Below are 20,310 nucleotides of genomic sequence, written 5' to 3' on the forward strand. Positions count from 1 at the left end.
AAGTTATTTAATTATTGATAAATAATTACTTACCTAAAATTTTAGTTGAAAATTAAACATTTTGTTGGAAAAACCCGCATTTGTTGGAAAAATCGGGAAAAACACATCTCTATGCAGAATTTCATTGCGGTGAATTTTTATTTGGGTATTTTTGGTGTAATGTTAAATTCTTTGGAGATAGAGAGCAAAAATTGAAAAAAACACGATTTTCGGACGCCATTTTGTTTATAAAAAGCACACTATCTGCGGACTTTGCATACTAATATTATTAATATAAATAAACATAAGATTTGATTCCAGCTATAAAATTGCTGGTAAATACTCTTTCCCAAAAATGGCCTATTCTCCGATAATCTGCCAAGACTAGTATTAAAATTAACAATAAACATATTTTTCTACAACCGCATTAAAAATGCAATTTTTAGCACTCATTGGGAGCGTTAAAAATGCTACTTTAAGGCACCAGTGCTTTAAATTTTTAAATGCACTGCAGTTAAAAGTGAATTGTCAAATTGTGAAACGTCAAAATATTGATACAGGGTGTTTTAATAATAATTGTCCATATAGTAACTGGAGAAACCTTAGCACAAAACACGAAGATTTAACCTAAAACGCTTAAATAAAATGTGGTTCCTTACTGAGTTACAGGTTGTTTTATATAAAAATTTAAAAAATATTTTTGCTCAGCATTTTAAAACTGTTCTACGTATCCTTTTCATACTTGGGAGAAAGTGTCACTACTATACACCCTACTAAATTATGATAAACAAACGTTTATAGCTACTACCAGAGGCGTACGACAGGGGATAGTGAATGGTTGACCCTTCTCAAATTCTACACCACTGGAGGAATTACTATTTTAGTGCCATTTTTAGATTCTCCAATACTTTCTACGTACATAATATACTCTTCATTGGTAACGATAAAGTCATTAGTTTTCGAGATATTTGAAGTTAAATATGAAACGGCACAGTTATTTTGATTAACTTACGATATGATTCATATGATTAAAATTAAAAAATTATTTGTACCCAGTACTTTAAAACCGTTTGGCGTATCCTTATTATACTTGGCAGAAAGTGTGGGTACTGTACACCCTACTAAATTAATATAAACAAACGTTTATAGCTACTTCCAGAGGCGTACGACAGGGGATAGTGGCTGGTTGACCCTTCTCAAATTCTACGCCACTGACGAAATGGCTATTTTAGTGCAATTTTTTGATTTTCCAATACTTTTTATGTAAATAATATACTCTTCATTCGTAACGATAAAATGTTTAGTTTTCGAGATATTTCAAATTAAAAATGAAGCGACACAATACATTAATCAAAATAACCGTGTCGTTTCATTTTTAACTTCAAATATCTCGAAAATTAATGACTTTATCATTACGAATGAAGGGCAAATTATTTTTATAGAAAGTATTGGGGAATCCAAAAATTGAACTAAAATACCAATTCCGCCAGTGGCGTAGAATTTTGAAAGGGTCAACCATTCACTTCCCCCGTCGTACGCCTCTGGTAATAGCCAGAAACGTTTGTTTAACATAATTCAGTAGTTTGTACAATACCTATACTTCCTGCCATTTATGAAAAGGATACGTCGAATAGTCTTAAAATTCTGAGCAAAAATAGTTTTTAAATTTTTAGATAAAACACCCTGTAACTCAGTAAGGAACCACATTTTATTTAAGTGTTCTGGGTTAAATCTTCGTATTTTGTGCTAAGGTTTCTCTAATTACTATATGGACAATTATTAATGAAACACCCTGTATATTTCATTTATTAACATTAATATTAATAGTACAACTTGCGCAATTTGAAAAAAAGTGGTTTAAAAGGTTTTTTAAAATTTAATTTAAACTGTATTATTGCATTTTTAACACGTTTGTAGAAAAAAAAACTATTAAATTTTGTTAGAATATACAACAATAAAAGTTAGATTCAATAGTTTATGCCTCCGCAACTAAGACTACCTTAAAACCACTAGATACAATCCACAATGCCGCACTTCGGATCGTTCTCGGAACTTTTCACACTTCACCAATAGAAAGCATATATTCCGAAACTGGAGAACCATCATTGCAGTATAGGCGGACAATTTTAACACTTTCACATGCTTCTTCCGTAGCTGCCAATAAGGATCATCCACTATTTGAAAATACCTTTTCCAAAAATAATCACGACTTTTTCTCCAATAGACCTCGTACCGGAAAACCTTATTACATGCGAATAAGATCAATTTTAAATGAACTCGATGCAACAATTCCAGACGTGTTTCACTGTAACATCCAATATCCCACTCCATGGTTAATAGACATCCCAAATTGCAACACCTCTTTACTAGAGTTCTCCAAAAAGACACTAACACCTTACTTATAAAAAACAAACTGAACGAGATTCTTGAACGAGACTACCTAAACTGCACAAACATCTTCACCGATGCCTCTAAGTCCAGTGAAGATATTGGTTGTGTATTTGTAACTCCAACGTCTACTTTTCAATTTAAACTACCGCCTAGTTCAAGCGTTTTCACCGCTATACTATTTGCTTTGTATCGCGCCCTAAAACATGCAAACCTTTCAAATATTTCAAAGCCTCTGTTTCTCACCGACTCGCTCAGCTCTCTACTCGCAATCCAGCATCTGTATCCTGAAAGTCCTTTAGAGAAACTAATAAAAATTGAGCTACAAATTGTCCAAGAGAACAACACAACTCCGAAATTTATATGGATCCCATCACATATAGGGATTATGGGCAATGAAGAGGCAGACAGAAGTTCTCGTAATGCAGCAACAAGTGCGATGTCCGAATTAGTGCGCGAGTGTGTATCTAAAGATCTCAAAACGTTTTTTAAACAAAAAGTGATCGGTCAGTGACAACGCGAATGGTTTCTATCGCAATCTAAACTAAAATCGGTAAAACCAGATACACGACAGTGGAAAACAAGTATTAGTTCGAGGTTTATCCAAACAGTTCTAACGCGCCTACGTATAGGGCACACCAAGATTACACACTCATATTTACTCTCGGTCAGTGAACGTCCCATGTGTGACCTATGTGCTACGCCTCTTACCGTTACCCATCTGTTAATCGAGTGTCCAAAATATCAACGTGAACGTTCAATGAACAATCTACCAAACACTCTACTAGCTTTATTAGGAGAAAACTGTCCAGTAAAGACTTACTCAACTATCTAATATCTATCAATATTTTGTATCAAATCTAGTTATTTTTTTTACTTGTTAAAATAATTGTTAACCTTTGTTTATCAAGTAATGCCGCTAATAACCTGTTGGTGGATGCGGTAATCTTCTTTAATAAAAAAAAAAAAATAAAAGTTAGATGTTATTCTATTATAGAATAATTTTGTAAAATAAAATGGTTTAATTTTTCTACACTAATAATAATAATTATTGTAATTTGTAATAATTATTTGTAGATAAATTCGTCATCTGTATATCTTGTTTCTATTACTTTTTATAACATTTTATTACAAACAGAAACAGCGCTAACAACAAAGTATAGTTAAGAAATCTCTAAATAAAATACTGGAATAATATCATTCCAAATTTACATCGGTCGCAGCTGCCAACCCTTAAATCATCCCCGATAGAAACGAACAACTTTTCTGAAAGAAATCCGTTTCGTCTGACGTTTAAACACTTTCAAAAGAACGTGACGCCTTTTCAACTAACCCACTCAGGTACTCAACTGATAATCACAGCAAACTTTTCGTTGCTATTCGTTTTGTTTTTCTTTGAACTTTTCGGCTTGCTTCAAAGTAACGACATCAACATACAAGACTTTGATACATCCCCTTTTTATATAAAAAACGCTTTAAATTAAACTTTTCTACCTGGAAAAATATGGTGAGCAGTTCTATCCCTCATAATACATAAAATAAAAAAAAGAGTTTGTGTACTTTGTACGCACGTAAGAAATTATACTTCTTTTATGATTTCAACGAAACAAATATATTTAAACATTTTAATTGTATTTTTATTTAGATATTAAACTAATTTTAATATTCAAAATAATACCAAAAATTAAAAATAACGTCATTTTTGATCAACTAAAACGTCCCCGCAATTGCTTTTTCCATCTACCTCTACCGAAAGTATACTTTTCCGGATCTGATTGTAGGGACCAAAAATGTACTTTTCCTCTCTAGGGAGGAAAAATAAAAGTGACGTCATGGTATTTCATTCATGAAATATAACTTATTGACGCCCTGTACAATACCTATTTTCTATTACGTATCTATACGTTTTAACGTTTATATAAAACACCCTGTCTTTTGCAAAATGATAAAAAACAGTAAATTGTTATTTTGATTTAACAATTAGTCTGGGCTGATAATCGGAGAATAGGCCATTTTTGGGAAAAGTTATTACCAGCAATTTTATTTCTGGAATCGAATCTTATGATTGTATATATTAATAATATAGATATGCAAAGTCCGCAGATAGTGTGCTACTTTTTTTATAAACAAAATGGCGCCCGAAAATCGGGTTTTTTTTCAAATTTTGCTCTATAACTCCAAAGATTTTAACTTTAGACCAAAAACACCCAAATAAAAATTCACCGCAATTAAATTCTGCATAGAGACGTGCTTTTTCCGATTTAATTCGACGAAAACTTTCCCCGGAAGAAGCGGGTTTTTCCAACAAAATCTTTAATTTTCAACTAAACTTTTAGATAAGTAGTTGTTAATCAATAATTAAATAGCTTGGTTACGTAAAAGCCCTTTCCATATATATTATAATTCCAGAAGCCTATGGAAATTGAATAAACAGTTTAGCAACAATTGAAATGTGAATTAAAAATTTACGGTCGCTATAATAACGACAATAATTACGACGCATAAGAATAGCTATCATTTTTTCATAAAAAGACACTATACCTATCCAATGTACTTTACAGAATTGAAATTGGACTATTTAAGCGGCCTCAGGAATATTTTAAAATTATAAACAATTTTTTGAGTTATAAACAAATAGAATATCTCGGGAAAAATTAAACTAAATTAAATTGTGAAAACGGTATTCGAAAGCCAGCGGCAGGACGCTTCTTTTAAAAGAAAAAACGTTTAATTATGATAAGTGGTTCCTGAGATACAACCGGTCAAATTTGACTGAAATTTACGGCAAAGATATAAACAATAGGATCATAATTTTTAAACCATCACCTTTTTATTTTTGTTCCCTTTCTCCACACCAATTTTCATATCTTTAAAATCCTCATAACATATATTATTATAATAAAAACTATCGATAATACGTGTGAAAATTGCCAAAAATAGAAAAACTCCAATCAAAAATTAGGTTGGAGAAAATGTAACCCTCAAAGTTCAAAATCGGTATACGTTAAAAAAAATGCATTTTCTAGGCTTCCCATGGAGCAATTTCCTTCATTCTTTTTTTGTTCCCAAGTAACTCGAGTAGAGCCATCGAACTAACGCATTATTAAATGTCAAACTTGCTTTTGTTTTGTTATAATAAATTAAATAATATATCATAACACAATATTTTAATTGGTTTAAATAAAAATTGTTTAAATAATTATACAGCTTTCAAATGAGAATATTTATGTTTTTAACTTTAAAAGGTAGGTACACTTGTAGTAAGTTTATCTAAAAAAAGCCTACAACTGGAAAAAATATGTAACTTTCTGTTCTTATAAATAAATTAATCTATTATAACAAAACAAAAGCAAGTTTGACATTTAACAATGCGTTAGTTCGATGGCTCTACTCGAGTTATTAGGGAACAAAAAAAGAATGAAGGAAATTGCTCCATGGGAAGCCGAGAAAATGCATTTTGTTAACGTATACCGATTTTGAACTTTGAGGGTTACATTTTCTCCAACCTAATTTTTGATTGGAATTTTGCTATTTTTGGCAATTTTCACAAGTATTATCGATAGTTTTTATTATAATAATATATGTTATGAGGATTTTAAAGACATGAAAATTGGTGTGGAGAAAGAGGACAAAAATAGGAAGGTGATGGTTTGAAAATTATGATCCTATTGTTTATATCTTTGCCGTAAATTCCGGTCAACTTTGACCGATTGTATCTCAGGAACCACTCGTCATAATTAAACGTTTTTTCTTTTAAAAGAAGTGTCCTGCCACTAGTTTAACATTTTCCGAGATATTCTATTTGTTTGTAAACCAAAAAATTGTTTATAATTTTAAAATATTCCTGAGGCCGCTTAAATAGTCCAATTTCAATTCTGTAAAGTACATTAGATAGGTACAGTGTCTTTTTATGAAAAAATCATAGTTATTCTTATACATCATAATTATTGTCGTTATTATAGCGACCGTAAATTTTTAATTTACATTTAATTGTTGCTAAACTGTTCAATCAATTTCCATAGACTTCTGGAATTATAATATGTACGGAAAGGTCTTTTGCGTTACCAAGTTATTTAATTATTTATTAACAACTACTTATCTAAAAGTTTAGTTGAAAATTCAAGATTTTATTGGAAAAACCCGCTTTTTCCGGGGAAAGTTTTCGTCGAAGTAAATCGGAAAAAACACGTCTCTATGCAGAATTTAATTGCGGTGAATTTTGATTTGGGTGTTTTTGGTCTAAAGTTAAAATCTTTGGAGTTATAGAGCAAAAATTGAAAAAAACACGATTTTCGGGCGCCATTTTGTTTATAAAAAAAGTAGCACACTATCTGCGGACTTTGCATATCTATATTATTAATACATACAATAATAAGATTTGATTCCAGCAGTAAAATTGCTGGTAAATAACTTTTCCTTGTATTTTCCTAATTAGCCCAGAGTAAATGTTTACATTAATAATTTGACTTATATTTGACAGTTAACAGTTATATTGTACCTACTTGTAAGTTTTAGTTCTAATAAATTTTGTTGGTTAGTTACATAAATAAATTAAGTAATAATAATATCGTATGGCATTTTTGCCGGGGAGATCCTTTCGGACAGTTCCGGCGCCATTTACATCTTTAACCCTGTTTTAAGTAACTTGTGCCGATGTACACTAGCCCAGGGGGACCGACAACAGTGAGACGGCTCGTATCATTATTGGAAATGAAAATGGTTTGTCTTTGGCAGGGCTCGAACCCACGTGCACTGGCGTATGAGGCCAGCGATTATGCCGTTACTCCACGGCCAATAAGTTAAGTAAAAATGAAAGAATGATTTGTTATTTGAGGAAGGTGGGAAAACCATAATATGTATAACATGGAAGTAAAGTGCCTTTTCCTCCCTTGAATTATTACTGCCCTCCGCTACGCGTCGGGCAGTAAACTTTATTCTCGGGAGGAAAAGTAGCACTTTCCTCCCTTGTTATATAAATAGCTATTCTCGTGAGGAATCGTATAAACTCTAAAAAACGTCGTTTTTCCACAAAAAAATTATACTATAATTTTTTCATGGGCAGACGCCTTTCGATTTTCTGCTGTATTTTCGTCAAATTTTAAAATCCTTAAAAATGGTAAATTCTCCAAAACTAATGTTAATTTGTCAGTTTTTGACTAACTGAAGCGTCCCAGCTATTACTTTTCCCTTGAGGAATCGAAGAAAATCTAAAAAACGTCAGATTTTCTACACAATTTTGAATAAAAGTATACCTTCTAACGTGCGTACAAAGTACATACGCATTCTCTTTTTTTTTCTATAGGGTGTCCCAAAAGTAGTGGAACAGGTCTATGCTATATAATATTATTGAAAGCTACTATGACGCACAGGACGGTTAACAAATTTGAAATACCAAATATTTGATGAAAATGTGTTATGGGGTGCTGGTAGCACCCCACGTGGCAGGTGCCGGGTTAACCACACCCGTTATATTGGATAATTTTTAACATGTCATTGGAATACCTAATCAGAGCAGATGTATAACATAGCTGCGCGTAGCACCAACAATTTTTGATGAATTCGCGCACATTTACATTGATTCCCAATCGCGCCTAAAGAACTTGTTCGAACATCATCTCGACTATGTAGGATAATAGATATTTGTTGGAATAGAATAGAAATATATATGCTTTATTGTCACTAAAAATTTTACAATTTTGTGAACAAAACTTACATACAGTCAAAAAACAACCATTACAAATACAATTTACTAAACTTAGATAAATCGTCAATATACAGAATACAAGATAATTGAAGTAAAGCAAAAATAAAAACAATATGTTGCAAAATTTATATAAATTGCAAATAGAACCACAACAAATAAAACACAACATTAGAAAATAATAAGTAAATGTGTAACTAAGCATATCAAACCCTACGTTCTTAGTTATTCATCAAGAAATTATTTTACTGAATATGTAATATCGTCTTTTAGATAGATAGATAGATAGGCTTTTGTCATTTTACGGAACTTTGGGAAAGATGTTGCAGATTTGAGTTGTAAAGGGAGATGGTTGTGTAGTTTTTTTGGCGGAATATATTATAGATATATTTTTACTAACTCAGTGGACGGGATCGGTAAATAGATATTAAAGGTTGAATTTCTGGTGGAGTTGACATGATTATCCCTTACTAGAAAGACATGAAGGTGTTTACGAATTGAGCAAACAGCTTCTAAAATATATATAAAAATGGAAGTGTTAAAATTCCCTGATCTCTGAAGTAACTTCTACAATATGTTGTTTTTCTGAGGCCACACAGATACATTATTGCTCTTTTTGTAATTTAAAAGTTACATCAGCTTGAGCAGCTGTACTAGAACCCCAAAAATAAAGAGTATATCGAATATGAGACTCAAACAACGAAAAAGGGTTGCCGTCTAAAAAAATGCCAAGAAATTTTACACAATCAAGAGTACCGATCTGGCTGTTATTAAGAAGCAAGGGTTAAGAGCTCCTTTATAATATAATGCTACTGTCTTATCTACGTTAAAAGAGAGTAAATTAGAGTCAAACCAGATTTTTATGGTAAGTATATCAGAAGTTATGGTTGCATGAAAGTTGCAATAGTTGAGTTGCTGTAAGTGATACTAATATCATCAGCAAAAAGGAAAATTTTTCCATCGATTTTCAAAATTAGTCATGTCATTTATAGAGATAAGGAAAAATAGAGGACCCAATACTGAACCTTGTAATATTCCACACACAATGTCTCTAACCAGTGCTCTAACCATTTCCTATTATCCAAGTAGGATTCGAACCAATTAAAAGACATACCTCGAATTCTGTGAAAATTTAGTTTTTTATCAAACTGTCGTGATTTACACAATCAAAAGCTTTGGCATAGTCAAAGAAACCAGTGGTAGTATAAAGATTATTATTTAGTACTCGAGTTTTTATGAGTCTTTCAATAATTTTGGAAAGTACCGGTAGTAAGGCAATGGATATATACTTGCAGGCATTAGATTTTTCACGTTATAAGCAAACCGTTAGATCTCTTAAGTGTTTTGTTATGTTTTTAGTTCTTAAAAATGTAGATCTTTAACGTTTATCTGTGATAAAATTACGCGATTTAAGAACCATCAACTAAAATTTCCATGGTAGGCTATACCATCACCATGATCACTGACAACCCTTTTTGTTCTTAGCCTGTTCCAGAATTCTTCTCTTTTCTGATCTGTTTCGTGTTTTTTTCTCTAAATTTTTAGTCTCATTGTTGTTATATTATTTTCTGGTAGTCGTATGAAATTTAGCTTCAGTCTTACTTTTGTTAAAACAAAATTATTTGTTAAGCTTAGATTTTGACACTAATTGCCTTGAAAAAAAAAATGATTATAATAATCACCCAAAGGAAAAAAAGCTGATGGTGCTGAGTAAAACTCAAAATTTCAGTAAAACTCAAAGACCTTAAATAACTGACTGTAAAAAACAGTTTATTTATTATAACCAATTATTGTATCAACAATTGTAAATGATATAAAAAATAATCCAAGAAAAAACCAAGTGTATGGAAATGAGAGGGGAAAACGCAGAGGAAAATAAATGGATCACTCTAACGACGAATGACAACATGGGGACTCTGTCCGAAAATGGCGTACTGGACACATACAACGATAGTGAGACCCATGATAACATATGCATCCTTGGTATGGTGGACAAAGATGCAGCAAAGAACCGCTATAAACAGGATAAGCAGGATACAAAGACTTGCATGCTTGGGAATAACGGGAGCGATAAAAACAACACCGACGGCGGCACTGGAAACCCTGTTAGACCTACCCCCTCGTGATACATTTATCAAAGGGGAAGCGAGGATGGGAGCATACAGGCTGCAAGGAAAACCAAGGGATAAATACGAGAACCTTGGGCATAATCAGATTTGGAACAAAGGTGGGGTAAGTATATCTGATACATACACTGACCACATGGTACCAAAATACACATTTAATAGGAACTTCGGGATAGAAATCAATGACCGAAGGGAGTGGAACAGCATCAGTAGCAAAATCAGGGGAACGATCTGGTATACGGACGGATCAAAAACTGATGAAGGCACTGGAGCCGCTATTATTAGTGAAACAGAGAATGTAGGACTCAGTTTCTCACTAGGAACATACACAACTGTGTTTCAAGTGGAAATGTACGCAATTCTGCAGTGTGTCACAATGAACAACTTGAGGGCCTATGAAAATAGATGGATCAATATATTCACAGACAGCCAAGCATCACTGAAGGCACTAATGAGCCCGAAAGTGACGTCAAGGCTGGTATGGGAATGCCGGCAAGAACTGGAAGAACTGGCCGAAAGAAATAGTGTAACTCTATTATGGGTGCCAGGACACACCGGGATAGACGGTAATGAGAAAGCAGATGAGCTGGCAAGGAACGGTTCATCAACTTTATATTTTGGCCCAGAACCTGCTCTAGGAGTACCTAAATCAATAATTAGGGGACAAGTCAGAGAATGGGTCAAAAACAAACACAAAGAATACTGGGGGAACGTACCTGGTCAGCGACACGGGAGGCCCATGGAAAAACAAGTATAAGCAAAATAGCAAAAGATAAATCACCAATCAGTAGAAGTATCGACCGACCGAGCAAAAGATGGACTGATCCATATAGGTATCAATCCGCCAACGAACAAGCAGAATTGCTTATAAAAGGAAGAAGAAAAATAAATAGAGTATAAATAAGAGTAATAAATTTTATACATATTTATACAAAGGTTGATTGTATAAATATTCTAAAATATTTCATTAAAAATGTTATAAAAAAAGATACCCAAAATTGGAATTTATAATATTTTATCAGCCAAGCTCGAAAACGATCCGTTTTATATCACTACTTAAATCTTGCTCGGTAGCATAGTAGCATAGTTTACCAAACCTCCATTACATTAACTACATATGTGTACCATTACGTTTCGCTGCTAAATTAATACATTCCATTTCACCGCTTCATTATCTTTTGTGTTTGCCTTCGATCCTCTGCCATTGTGTGTTTGTTTCTACGTTGGCAAATAATGATTGGATGTTGTCTACGTGTAACTGCTCTATTAACTTGATGAACTGAATCGGCCCATTTAGATCGTAAGACTTTAATTGTTACTCCAAATAACTTAGTAAGGAACAGGCCTATATTTGAGAATACATTGTACCGAGGTAATTGCCGTATTTTGATTTATTCTTAAGCGAAAATTTGCAAAATTAATTCTGTGTGATTGAAATTGCAACTTTAAAATTAAATGTTTTTATCAAAATACATTTATAATACAAATATACTTTTTTTCTACAACCACTATTCATAATGCACTTTTCTGCACAGTTTTATGTTAACAAACTTGACATTTTCTCACAGTATATGGTAAATGGTTTTAATTTTAAGATATTAGATCTGATGATACTTTTCAAAAAATAACCGATTTAACTACATCTTATATCCGAGAAATCTGAAAAATTCGCTACTTTAACAGATTATTTCTGAACTTTACATTTGGTCTACAAATGACTGCCTACCTCATTCTGAGTAACGTGTGGTAACGTTATTATTATATTATGTATTCTTTTTACATCTGCGGTTAAAGCTATGGGTTAAAGTGTAGACAGATATAATAACCTGTAAAGCAGTAGTTATTATATTTCATTATCGAATAGAAATTAAATTATGGATGTTACAACTGTTTTATTTTACAATTTTAATAAATAAACATTTTATAATTATCAGTTAACCAATAAGGAGTTAGCACCTCAGCAAGATACGTCGAATGAAGTCGGTCTCGTGTAAATCCGTGACTGCATATTTGTTTATCTAGTTACCCGCTGATTACGTGAATATTAGTTTGCGCACAAACGTCAAATGTGATATTATTTTGTAATTTTTAAAATACTGATTTTTGAAATAAGTTTGAGCAAAAATGGATAGCGATAGCGAAATTGAAAATACTCCTCCAGAATTGAGAGAACAAGCCAATTCGTTGTCGTTATTACCTTCAACTTCAAAAGAAAAATATGAAACTACATACAAACAGTGCTACATACAAACAGTAATAATGTGCTAAAGTACTGGATTTTGGAGATTTCTCGGACATGAGTTAAATCGGTTCTTTTTAAAAAACACTATCAAATGTAACGGTACTGTACAGAAAAGAACTTTCCGGCAGAGAAACGTCACTTTTCTGCACACTAATGTCATAATATATCTTATTCTGTGAGAAAATATCAAGTTTGTTAACATAAAACTGTGCAGAAAAGTGCGTTTTGAATAGTGGTTGAAGAAAAATAACTATTATGGCACTGACAAATTACCCAAAATAATATTATTTAACAGATTTTTAAATGGAGAACCGGCACCACCAGCATGGAAAAAACGACGGATACCATCTATACTTCTTAAGAAAGGTTGAAAACAAGATCCAAGAAGCTCAAGAACAGCAAGAAGTCTTGAAATAGTGGAAGAAGTGCAATGTAATGAGACTACCAATAGAATTTACGATGCTCTACCTGTACACGTTACACTATGCAGATGACCAAATTGTAATTGCACAGGACAAGGAAGATCTTGAATATATTTTTATGGCAACGAAACTAATAAAGGAATATAGAAAGTCATCATCAATCAGCCCTGATTTGTCCGTTGTTTAACATAGGCCTCCTCCAGATATTTCCGTCTTTTGTTCTGCGCCTCAGCCATACAGTTAGTCATAATTCTTTTGAGGTCTTCGGTGCATCGTTTTGGGGGTCTTCCTCGGCTTCACTTGTCTGCCCGTCGTCTCCACCTCCACTCAAGCAATTTTTTGTCCATCTGTCGTCTTTCATTGTTGCAACATGTCACACCCATTTCCATTTTTGTCTTGTAATATGTTCGATAATATCTTCCACTCCGGGAAGCAGTGGAGTGGACAGTGCCGGATTAACAATTAGGCAAAGTACGCAGTTGCCTAGGAGCCTCGACCTCAAAGGGGCCCTCGCAGCCCTCGCAGGGCCCAAAACGAAAACTATAAAATTGTTAAAATATAAAAATTTGCCAAATTTTTACCTTTACCCAACTGAAAATATAATCTAAACAATATGATTCTACGAGTTGTATCTGTTTTGAGTAATCTCACAATAAAACACTGAAAAACATTTGTTTTTCTATACTTCCACAAAATTTATTACAACTATGTTATTACTACAGCTGTTTCGGCAAAGTGCCTTTCTCATCACTTGAGAAAGACACTTTGCCGAAACAGCTGTAGTAATAACATAGTTGTAATAAATTTTGTGGAAGTATAGAAAAACAAATGTTTTTCAGTGTTTTATTGTGAGATAAAATGAACTTCCATCAAGTAACGGTCGAATCCATCAATTGTTTTGAGTAATACCTACTAAAATGTTTTTATACCTAAACTGTTGAAAAACATTTCAGATAACCTAGTAAATACAAGATTTTAGCAATATAAGTACCTATAATGGGGTAAGGTTATATATCAACCATAATAAATTTATTTGAATTTGGACATTTGTCACGTACCTACATTCAATGAAGATTTATAATTCTATTGTATATACTAAAACTTAATATGATTGGCGTTGAGTGGTTTTATTTAAACATCGATGGTTCTTTCAATCTAATATTTATATCGAAGTCATCTTTTCTTAGTTTGGTTTTGTTCTTTGGAAAAGAATAATTGTTATCGTATAGTTAGGTGCAATAGTTGATTTTATAAAATTGCACATTAGATTGATTAATATTTTATTCTAAAGCTTTTTTAAAACTCTTCATTTTAAAGCAGTGACAGGACACTTTTAAGTGATCGCCAGACAACTTAATTTTTGACTTAGTGTATTTATCTGTTGTGCTTGGTATAATATTGGAATTTAAGCATCTGTTTTGATCTCTTTAATATTTAAACCAGGTTAGTTATTTTCAATAAAATGTATATAGTCCAGGGTAATACCTAAGGGTTTTTCCATGACACTTCAAGAGCAAGGACACTGAAGCGTTTTTTCGACAAGTAATGCCTATAAGAGCAAATTGTAACCATTTCCTGCGTAGAATCTGGAGGCCATTTTTATTTATAAACAATTTAGTGTCAAAAAACGGCATTTTTCCTTTTTTTTTTAAATCAATTGAAAACAGTGAAACTTATGGGTTTTTAGTACAAACATCATCGAGAGTGTGGAAAAAGCTTTAAAATAACTTATTACAAAGTTTGATACACTCAATTGATACTCAAAGTTTGATAGTGCGGCAGATTCGTGCAAATATTATAAGAATTGTGCATTTAATGATAGGAGCATATAATTGGGACCACATATACTACACATATAAAGGTTCAAATTTAGATATGAGGCCATCTCAGATTTTGCCTTTTACAAAAATGGCGGGGATTCAAAATGGCGACTATACATATGTGACTAATAGCTCGATAACTTTTGAACGAGACTTCAGATTTCAACCAAATTTGGTATATAGGTTTTTTATGTATAATATCGAGGTCTTGAACCGGAAGAATAGGTTTACCAGAAGTTGTGATTTTCCTGGTTTTTATGTAAAAATATGTTGTTTATTTTTTTCAATCCTTTCACCCTATATGTATTAATTTTTCAAATAGTTAATACAGCCATTAAACAGAGCGTAAAAATATTTGTTAGGAAATTTTTTAACTTTTTAGTTATGTTAATTACCATTTAATAAATGCAAAACGTATCTTCACATGTACCTATATGCGGCAGATTCGTGAAAATATTATAAGAATTATTGTGCATTTAATGGTAGAAGCATATAATTTGAATCACGGTTATTAGACTTTATTACGGTTGTCTTTTCCGACGGTGGTGGGGAGACTTATATTTTGGACTTTACGTCACAAGAGTTTACATTCCCATATTTTTAAATGATTTTCGATGATTGAATGTGTGTTATTGTGTATATATGTATATTATTTGTGTTATTATGAAATAATTAGACAAATAGTACACATTTTATCTTATACCGGGTGGTGAATCGTAAAAAGGGCCACAGGAAACTCAATGTTAAATTCTGAATCGTTGAATTTCTGCTTCCCTAATTATTTTACATCAAAAGTCATAAGAGAATACTTGTAGAGAATTAAAATCTGTATTAAAATCAAAAGTTAAAATTGTTCTACGATTTAAATGCATTCCAAAATTTTGAAAAATATGATACATTTGCCACAATAGGTATGCGTGTAAAAGTAAGGCCACACGTTACTATTTAACTGACAGTGCTCACACACCATTGACTGAATAAAAAAATCTTTATTATTAATCCTTTCTCCGCAACTGAGGGTATCTTATCAACTGTATTGTTTTTAAACAATAGTTGATAAAATAAAAATATTGACAGTTTAAAAATGTGAACATTATTGCATTTTGTGTGGCCTAAGTTTGGGCTGTAAATTAAAATGTATTACATTTTTACAAAATTTTGGAATATGTTTAATTACGTATACCAATTTTAACAGTTATTTCCAATACAGATTTCAATCCTCTACAAATAGTTTCTAATGTCTTTTGATGTACAATAATTATTAGGGAAGCTGGAATTCAACAGTTCAGAATTTTACATTGAGTTAATGCAAAATTTTGACGCATGTCAAAATTCTCAATGTGTTTTATTTGTATTAATTTTTTTCGAATCCTGAAAAAACTAATAAATATTTTTGAAAAATTTAAACTCAGAATGAAAGACTACATTATTACCGAGGGCTGAAAGTCCCTGAAAACTTCTATAATGTTTATTTTAATAAGTTACAGGGCTGAAAATAAAAGAGAAGTGTGATATTTAATTTCAAATATTTCATTCAATTGAATCTGCTTGTTTATTCTAAGGGGCTTTCCGCCCTCGGTAATAATGTAATCTTGCATCCTGCGTTTAAATTTTTCTAAAATACTTGTGTTTTCTCAGGATTCGAAAAAAATCATATTACGATTCAAATGACAGTAAACTCTCGTGACGTAATCTCACCCTTAATGTTCATTGGTTAGTCGATTTAGGCAACCGTAGTAATGTCTAAGAACCGTGAATTTGAACCACATATACTACAGATACAAAGGTTCAAATTTAGATACAAGGCCATCTCAGTTTTTGTTTCTTTTGATCCATGATTGGTTAACATGACGACGATCTTGGTTTCCATGACGACGATTCAAAACCACTGTTATTATCTACTGATTGACTTTCGAATACAGTGGAACCTCGATAAGTCGGCCCCGATAACCCGGAAGTCCGGCTAACCCGGACCGATTTTCATCAGACAAACATTTCAACAATAAAAATGTATGTATTATGTTAAATAGCTATTTGTATGACAAGGGAGGAAAGTGCTACTTTTCCTCCCGAGAATGAAGTTTACTGCCCGACGCGTAGCGGAGGACAGTAATCATTCAAGGGAGGAAAAGGCAATTTACCTCCATGTTATACATATGGTTTTTCCACCTTCCTCAAATAACAAGTCATTTTTTCATTTTTACTTAATTTATTTATGTAATTAACCAACAAAATTTATTACAACTAAAACTAACAAGTAGGTAGAATATAACTGTCAACTGTCAAATATAAGTCAAATTATTAATGTAAACATTGTTAAATCAGAATAACAATTTACTGTTTTTTACCATTCTGGAAAATACAGAGTTCTTTTAAATAAACGTTAAAATGTATAGATATTGACCTAATAGAAAATAGATATTGTATACTTTCGGTAGAGGTAGGTGGAAAACATTTTATCTGTAGCCTCTTCTGGAATGTCTTAAAAATATCGAGTTTCATTGATAAAACTTCGCTTCGACCATAATATAATATTTTCGAGATAATGAGTATTTCTGTAATTTGAACTATACGATAGTAAAAATGACTCATGGCAAACGGCGGCGGCAGAGCGATGTTAATTATCTGAGGCTATCGCAAACAACAGGCACCTGTTATTCCTTTATTTATTTCCAACTGTCTTTTAAAAAATTATTTTTTAAACAATGGTCTTTTAAACAATGAAAGAGCCACTGTTCTTATATAACATAACATTGTTCCGATCAGACGAAATTGACACAACCGAAACTGACTGAGTTTTTTACATAGAAATGAACAATACTCTATACTCTATACTCTATACTCTATACTGTCTATACTATACTCTATACAACTATAAGTAAGTTAGACGTGTACTGTGCATATATATTTCATGTTATTTTAATTATAACGGACTTTATCTATAAGTATATCGTATTTTATTAATTTTTACTATGTTCTCCGGCTAACCCGGATTTTCGATAATCCGGATCGGCCGCGGTCCCGATTAATCCGAGTTACCGAGGTTCCACTGTATTATGTCAAAATTATTTTATTTCATCGAATTCTCGCGTTAATTTCATTAAAACATGAACACAATAAGATATATTTGAAACAAATTAGTAAATAATATCCAAATATTAGTTTATTGCGTGTATGATAATTACTTTAAGGCCATATTAACATATCTAAAGTAACACGCGTGCGGAAAAGTAAAACGCATGCGGAAAAGTAAAACGTTTGCGGAAAAGTAACACGCGTGCGGAAAAGTAAATCTTTCTAAACAAAAACGCGTGCGCGAAAGTAGACATTTTTGCACGTTCGTAGAAAAAAATATTTAAGGCACTCGTGAGAGTGCCACAGAAGTGAAAACTTCTGGCGAACCAAGCGTCTTTGTGTACAAACACTATACCTCTTCCAACCTTTAAACTCCGGTCGAACTTATAGGCAATTCAACTTATAGTATATAAATTACTAATATCTCGCCGTAGCGATGACGGTAGCGACCTCATCCAAGTGCTTTTTCCCCATCCAAACAGAAGTGCTTATACCTATATTATATACGCGTTGCGTACGTCCCGAGGGTTTAGTGTCAAACAACGTTATCTACATTTTTTGTGAAATTGAGATATATCTATAATCGAGTTCACCGTTTTCGACTTCATTTAGTAACAAAACCTGTATCTCTATCTGAAGCAGATTACAAAATACATTAAACGTTAACTACCAATTGTGAAAAAATTGTTCATGTCAAAAACATTTAAGAGGTGATAACGTTATTTCACAGTGAATTTCGCGATACATCAAAAACAGTTATCGACTGTTAACGTTTATTGACACTAATTTATTAAGCTGTAATTGTAGACAGCGTTATTATTATAATTGGTATTTGTTTGAAAAACGTCATTTTGATACTGGATAGCTAAATGCATTTGTTTATTTTCAATGCTGTTCGATTCTTCCATCTGATAACTCATTACATAATTACAATAATCTGATTACTCCTTACATTTTTTAGTTTTGCCGATGTTAAAAGAAAACATATATGTTATTTTCTTATTGCCGGTTACGTATATATTTGTCGTAATTATTTAATATTTTGATTTTGTCAGTGTTTAACAGAAAAATGTCCAGTCGTAGCACAAAACTTTGTATGACACGAAGCACTAGTGGGTCTTGGATCTTCTGAGGTAGCCTCTTGCCTTACAAATACAATGAAAAGTAAAGTTACTGGGAAAGACTTCGCTTTTATGTCTGAAACTTGTTCGGGCCAAAACGGAAATGCAATTGTTTCCGCAATGTTTCTGTTTGCTGTTGAAACACTAAATATTTCAAAAATCGACCAGTTATTTTTTGAGCCCGGACCAAATTGAATGTGATATGGTCCATGCCCACATCGAAAACGCGAGTAAAGGCTTGGAAATTTATGATTCATCGGGATGGTATATGTACAGTGATTAAAATGGCTTTAAAGAAATCAAAACCGAAGTAGTTGAAATAGATCAGGAAGACATTTTAGATTTTAAAGAACTTCAAATTCAAATGATTAAAAATAAAAAAACTGACATTGAAGGAAATGTTGTCAAATGGTTGAACATAGTTTGGCTACAATATATGTACATATTATAAAATAAGACACTGCACACAGTTATCTCAAATACAATTTTAAATCAGACAACTTTACGAAGTTTAAAATACAGAGAAGGCAACTTTGAACATTTTCAATTAACAAACTTGTGCCAAGAAGAAAATATGACAAACCGTTAACGATTAATAATAAAAAGTTAAAAGGTTTAGTAGAACTCTGTGAGCAAAAATTAAAGAACAATATCACTTCTTTTACTAGAATCTTCAAGGAAAGGGTGATGATCATAATGAAAATGTTTCAGAAGATGAAGACGTTTAAAGATGGTATAAGTATTTAGAAATTTCATAAGTTTAATATTTGTATGTTATTAGAAAAATAAAGTTTTTTATTTAAATACACTTATAACATTTTTACTAATACAGGGTTAGTGCTGCATTGGATATCCTGCAAATTTTGAAAATATCAGCGAATGTAAGTTACAAGTCAAACTGGATATCTTGAAAAAAGGGAAATATCAGGGAAATTTTCGCAACATTTTAGGGAAATGACATTTTTACATTTTCATCCAGCAGTACTAACCCTGTAGTAAAACTATTATTATAAGGTGCGACGTTAACGTTTACAAAAAATATATATCGGTAATATCAAAAAGCGTTATCAGGTCATTATTAGAAAAAAGTTCTATTTTTTTCTCTGTAGAATAAAAATAACCTATAATAATTTTTCCAATATGTCAAAGAAACCATAATAATACTATCTACATTTACAGATTTCTATTGTAATGTATTTTGCCTCCGTAATCACAAATTTGTTGGCCGATATTACGTTTCAAAACAGTTTTTCGAATTTTCTGCCACTTTATGTTTTTGTAGTTAACGTTGTTTGATACTAAACCCTCGCGTCCTAAGCTATTTATGTATATATACAAACAAGAATAAAAAACCGCTAAACGCCGTAAAAATGAGTGGCGCATAAAATATTCCAGCTACAAAAGATCTGATATGAATATTACGTGGCGCGAAAATG

Source organism: Diabrotica virgifera, chromosome 1 (genome assembly GCF_917563875.1).
Source record: "Diabrotica virgifera virgifera chromosome 1, PGI_DIABVI_V3a".
NCBI classification, from domain to species: domain Eukaryota; kingdom Metazoa; phylum Arthropoda; class Insecta; order Coleoptera; family Chrysomelidae; genus Diabrotica; species Diabrotica virgifera.